Genomic DNA, 6,779 nt, shown 5'->3' on the forward strand with positions numbered 1-6,779 from the left:
CTCCCGAGGTTTGTATGTGGCCCGTGTCCGTGACAGATGGAAGAGTAAGTTCGACAGATGTCACGTCTGCTGTTCCCAGGCTATGCTCCCTTTAATGTCGTGACCTTCTGTGAACACTGTCCTAAATAGCCTGCAAGAAGGGACTGTGTTCAAGCTAATGGGAAACCCAAGTGGGGTGGCTTTTTACCTGCTGCTACGGTTTAAGCTCCAGTAATCAGTAATCCAAAAATTGTACTTTGTCAGAATCCCAAAATGAGGACTCAAAAAGCACACGCTAGTTTCCAAATTCATTTTCAACCTTTGCATATTCTGAAGGATTTTAGTTAAGATGGCATTCCATAATGTTACCTTTAAGACTCCTTTTCCTAAAGGACCATGGTAGGAAGAAAGAAAGAAGATTAGGTGGTTAGGGAGGGCCCTGGAGGAAATGAAGTCTGATTTGTTAAGACGGGACCTGCAGAAGAGTGTAGCAAATCCATTCCTTTTGTTCTTTGCTTCTGCTTTAATCCTTCAAACTCACAGGATAAGATTGCCAACTAATTGCTGGAAGCCCCCTATAAAAGAGGATTGGTCTAAATTGAAGAATAAAGAGTGACTAAAATTTTTTTTTTAATTCCTCTTTTATTCGAGTCTTTTTTTTTTAAACATATGATTATGTCTCCAAGAAGTGGTTGAATACCTTCTTGAGAAGTTTTCTTTAAAAGAGAAAGAAAAAGAGAAGAAAATGTTTGAAATTTCAAAGACTCTCCCCCCCCCCTCCACTGTAGGATTTATGTAAGCGTGTGATGAACTAAATTCATTAGGCTGTAGTTTAAGAAAAAAAGAGACTAATGTGTTTTATGGTGGCATGTTTATACAATTTGCTCACTGGTAGAAGTATGATGACCATTTTAAAGTGCAGTTTGATCTTTTAGGGGGAGACACTTAAATTCTCTGAGTATACACACTGTACTTAGGACAGATTACTGTGTTTTTTACTTTGGTGCCAATCTCAATTGTGTCCTTGTTGGGTGCTTATTTTCAGATAGTACCAGATCCGTCCAAAAACAGTATACTAAAAATTGTCATTTAAAACATACCAAGTTTTAATAGCAAGTCATGGATACTTTTACTGCCTGTTATTTATTGCCACGTGTATTTTATTAGAAGGAAAGGTAAATAAATGTGTTTTGCAGAAAATATGTAGTGCAAGTCAGCTTCAGTAGTAGTTAATTTTTAATTTGATGATGGAGCATTTACACACTTAGTTTATTAGTGAACTTCCCATAAAACTTTTAGGAACATAAGGACAAAGCAGAGGTCATGAGTTTACCCAGGCTGGCCTTCTACAGCACTGCTTTGGTGACATCAGACACCCGAAGGGAAGCCAAGACACTTTCCTGCATCCTCACATACCAAGTGGCTTTGGCTTCACCTCCATCTGTATTTTATTCCCCTTGGAAAGAATCACAGATGAAATTTAGATAACCACCTGTGTGTTAGAAGTGATAAAGTCCACTTTCTGAGAAATATGGTTTCTATGTATTATACATACTTTTGATCTGGATTTTAAATTTGTATTTCTTGTAAACAACTTTATCGAGATATGATTGACATACAAAAAGCAGTACATATTAAATGTATACAACTTGATGAGTTTGGAGAATGGTTTACATCTATGAAACTGTTACCACCACAATCTGTGCCATGAACATATCCATCACCTCCAGAAGTTTCTTCCTGCCTCTTTATTATCTTTTTTTTGGTGATAACACTTAACATAAGATCTACCCTCTTGGCAGATTTTAAAGTACACAATAGTGTTGTTAACTATGGGCACTATGCTGTATGGCAGATTGCTGGGACTGCTGTATAATGGAAACGCTTCGGTTTCTTGAATGCAGATGTTTCAGGCTATCATCTGATAAATACTCATTTCTCGATGTGTATGACCTTGTATTGGCTATGGTGTACCCATAACTTGTGCAAGGGAGCCCCTGGGCACAAGGAGGTTCTGATGAGGGAGAAGGCAGCACATAAGACAAAGTGCTTTCCTGTGCAAGAAATCATGATACACCAGCATCTTCTCTGCCTTATTTGCATAGAGGTGTAAGAAGTTTATTATACTTTCCAAGCTATGATGACCTGCTCCTAACTTAGTTTTCACCAGAGGAGCACTAAAGATTTTCTTAAAGCCAAATACCCTCCAAGCAGAGAGAGACTCTTACCACCGGAGGAGCCAAAAAGGGTGGGCAAGAAAGCATCTCCGGGCTCTTGTGAAGCAGGACCTGGAAAACCACTGCCAGGGGAGAAGCGCTCATGAGTCCACTTGCTCCCCACTTGCCAGCTGTGTGGTCTTAGGTCATTTGCTTGCCCTATTCAAAGTTCGGTTTCCTAGTCTGTGTTCCAGAAACTTTTCTCACAAGGCCACTTTAGTCCTAAACAAGATAATGTAGTTAAAGAGCCAGTCACCAGAAGACAGCTCTTTACAGCTCCCCAGCTAGCTACAGCACTGGATCCAAGGGCAGGACGTTAAAAGCCCAAACCTGTTGTTCAATCCTGGGCATTCATTTCCTTTTGAGGACATAGCTTTCATATATTCTGCCTTTCCTCTTTCCTTCACTCTGTCAAGGCTGTCATTAGACCATCCCTGATAAATCAGATTGCTCTTTTCCGCCTAGACTCTGCTGCCCAGATGAGAGTATGACTTACCCTTGCTTCTCTGGTAATACCATCATGTGTTTCTGTAGGCCCTTATATTTATATCCATGTTCATTTGATCCTCACAGATTACTATAAAAGGGATCATTGCACGTTCCTTACTGCCAAGCCACCAAAGTCTCCCTCCCCTTGGCAAATGATTTTTCAACACTCAGTCACATCAAAACACTCTATAAATCCAATAAACTCTGATTCTCATTTCCTTTCCTGAGTTCTGTAGGCTGAAATTCTGGCCTCCTTTTTTCTTGGGCCATTTGTATTATGTGACAAGATTTGCCATACACTATCTTTGTGTGGATTTAAGTCTTCAAAGCATCCTTTGAACTCCTTATCCTTCGCCTTATTTCTTTCTGCACTTGCCTTAAATTCTTTGCTACTTTCCCAGCTCTTCACCAGATCTTCTTTACCTGCCGCTCTGCACCTCCCCCTAACAAGGTTTCCAGTACTTTGTGGATCACTCTCCCTGGCTTTACCTTTGCCTGTCCCAAACCCTACAAGTCTCTTCTCTCCCACTGCAGTGAGGGCCATCTCCTTGCCTTCCTCCTCATCTTGCCTGGGCCATGGTGTCTAGTTACTCTCTGCCTTCACCTTCCTGCTGAGCCCCACCCAACCAGATCACATACTTTATTTTCTTTCCTGAATCCCACCAGTTAACATCCCTGAATGTCCCCAGGTAGATGCTTCCAGCCAATCCACTCCCACCCCATATGTCTGCCTGTTTTCTCCTTTCATGTAGGATCTGGGGAACTTTGCACAGATGAGGCCTTTATGGGCTCATCTCCTCTCCATGCCCCTCTGTGTTAGCTTGGTTTGGTCATTAAACAGAAGACATTGGGGTGTCCTCTGGTCACTGTCCCCTCTCTGCATGGACACAAATGACTTACGCATGCATCTCTGGAAGACGTGGTCCTGATGGAAAAACTCCTGGCAGTTGCCTGGCCCTTATCTTCACAGTCCTCTCTGTTCCTGAACCATCTTCCAACAAATACTAGGATTCTGTATTTTTATTTGCAATTTTATCTTCTAAAAATTAATCTAACCATTAAAAAATCAAATAAAATGACTGTTGAAACGTGTATGCAACTGATACACATTTGTGCTCTCATTTACACCTAAATGGAATAAGGAAAAACTGAACCTATAAATGGATTTATTCGATAAAAGTAGTATTCTGTCTGCTTTATAGATGGGATCTCAATAAGATTTTGTTTACAAAAATGTTGCATAGCTTAAAAAAGGAAGGGGGCTTGAAAACCACTGCACACCCCACACCGCCCCCCCTCCCCCACAGCAAATCATCTCTCACTGTGCCTGAAACTATCAGACCATCATACATTTCCCCACCCTGATCTTACAGGGCTTCAGAAGATACCCTGATTTTGCAAAAATAACCAACAAATCGAAAATTCAGCTCTAATCCCACTACCTCCTAAAGGCAACTGTTTGGTTTTGGTTTTGGTTTTCCAGCCTTGTTTTTGTGGCTTTGTCATTTTCACATAGTGTAGTACTAGCCACCAGGATAGTCTGGTGAGATGAGGTCTCTTATTAAGCCATTCTGCTTGTTAGCAATGAAAAAAAATTTTTTTTACAGTCTCGCTGCGGTGGAGATTATCTTGCCTTTTCCTGGTTTTCAGCTAGTTCTGATGGATCCTAAAACATAATGGCTTTAAAGCCAACTTCTAATGCCTCTTCTTTCCAGTGTTTCATTGCTAAAGAGACTGACTAGGATTTTGCAACAAACAAAGACTTCCCATAATCTTAGTCTTTCACTCATAGTGTGACCAAAACATTTCCAGTTCTTTGTTCACCCAATATTCACATCCAACTCCTTGGCCCTAAGGATGGAACCTACTGTAAGATTGCTATGTTACAGACGCCTATCATAGATACATAGTCATGGGTACTATTTATGGAGCATTTACCATGTGCTAAGTACCCTGCTTAATTCTTTATACACATTACCTCATTTAATCATCCCAAATCTTTGAGGTGGGTAGTACTATTATCCTCACGATATACTTTAAAAAACAGAGGCCCTTTTTAACCAGGGAGGTTAACAGACTTCCACCTTAGAGCTCCACAGCGGTGAGGCTGAGGTTGGTTGGGTTGGTGTTGTTAAGAGTGTGAACTGCTGACAAGGATGAGGCCCCTGTCCTGGGAGCGCGCCTGCCGCACTCCCTCTTTTTATTCCCTTGCCCTTACTGTTCCAGTGCCCCCAGGCTCCCAGCCAAGCCAACTCCCCTTTGCTGGAGTGGCGGTGGATTCTGGCCTGAAGGCGCAGAATAGTGGCTGACCTTAACCTCAGGCTCCCCACCTCATTTCCCAGGAGTCTGTAATCCCCCCTCTAAGCCAGTGAGGCAGACCTGACCAATGATGTGGGTCTTTCTAGTTACTACTCAAGTGAAGTGATTCCTGCAGGCTCTTAGAGCTAATGCCAGGCAGAGACAGGACAAGCCCTTCACTCTGTCTCTCAGATTACACAGAAGGACATCTTAAGACAGTATTTCAATACTAATTTCTTCTTAATGGCTTACATTTATTCAGCACTTTGTGTATCTAAGTGCTGTTACAGCACTTTTCATGCATAATAATCTTTTAATCCTACAATAATTCAGTAGTAAAAGTTCTATTATCCCCATCTTATGCTGAGGGAGGTGGCTCAGAGAAGTTGAATAACTTAGGTAATGTCACACATCACACAAAGCAAGGATCCAAACCTAGGCACTCTTTTTGGCTTACAAATTTTGTTTTTGTTCTTGTTTGTTGAAGTATAGTTGGTTTACAATGTTGTATTAGTTTCAGGTGTACAGCAAAGTGATTCAATTTTATATATATATTCTATATATGTATAGCATAGAATATATATATTACATATATATTCTTTTTCAAATTCTTTTCCCTTATAGGTTACTACAAAATATTGAGTGTAGTTCCATATGCTATATACATAGGTCCTCGTTGTTTATCTATTTTATATATAGTAGTGTGTATATGCGGAGAAGGCAATGGCACCCCACTCCAGTACTCTTGCCTGGGAAATCCCATAGACGGAGGAGCCTGGTAGGCTACAGTCCATGGGGCCGCTAAGAGTTGGACACGACTGAGTGACTTCACTTTCACTTTTCACTTTCATGCTTTGGAGAAGGAAATGGCAACCCACTCCAGTGTTCTTGCCTGGAGAATCCCAGGGGCGGGGGAGCCTGGTGGGCTGCCGTCTATGGGGTCGCACAGAGTCGGACACAACTGATGCGACTTGGCAGCAGCAGTGTGTATATGTTAATCCCAAATTCCTAATTTATCCCTTCCTCCCCTCTTTCCCCTTTGGTAACCATAAATTCATTTATTATGTTTTGAGTCTATTTCTGTTTTTTAAATAAGTTCATTTGTATCATTTTTAAAAATTTAGATTCCACATCAAACCCAGCCGCTCTTAGCCACTAATCAATACATCTTCAACCTCCTCTGCTTCGTTTTTTCTGAAAGTAATCTATGTTGATTATGGAAACATTTCCAATCTGACTTTGTAAAATTTGCCTTCTGTCATTAATACTAAATCTGAGGTACATTTTTAGCTTCTTAAAATGCCACTAATTAAAAAAAAAAAATGCCACTAATTCAAATGTGTACGGGTGTGAACCTTCATGGGAAGAGCATATAATCTTTGGACTGCTAAGAATAATCCTGTTTTCATGTCAGAGAAGGGTGTTTGAAGCTGCCCAACTGATATATGTATTGAGCTATTTGTGAGAAGTTGTAGTTCATGGAGTCGTGAAGAGTCAGACGCAACTTAATGACTGAACAACAACAAATGTCTTCATTTAGATTTGAGAACTGATTACTGAAAACAAATTATATCAACAAGTCTTCTGTTATTAGTCTCATTCTTTTACATTGAACTTTATTTTTTATACTGATATTTAGGTTAAAATCTGTTGCAAACTTGAAAAGAAACAATCCATAATATTTTATTTTCCTTTAATAGACTTTTCCAAGAGCTTTATAAATACTCTAACCAATGCTTATCAAACTGTAACTGGCATCTGCATTGCCTGGGGATCTTGTTAAAGTGCAGATTCTGA

The sequence above is a fragment of the Ovis canadensis genome, chromosome 5, assembly GCF_042477335.2.
Source record: "Ovis canadensis isolate MfBH-ARS-UI-01 breed Bighorn chromosome 5, ARS-UI_OviCan_v2, whole genome shotgun sequence".
In the NCBI taxonomy this organism is placed as follows: Eukaryota; Metazoa; Chordata; class Mammalia; order Artiodactyla; family Bovidae; genus Ovis; species Ovis canadensis.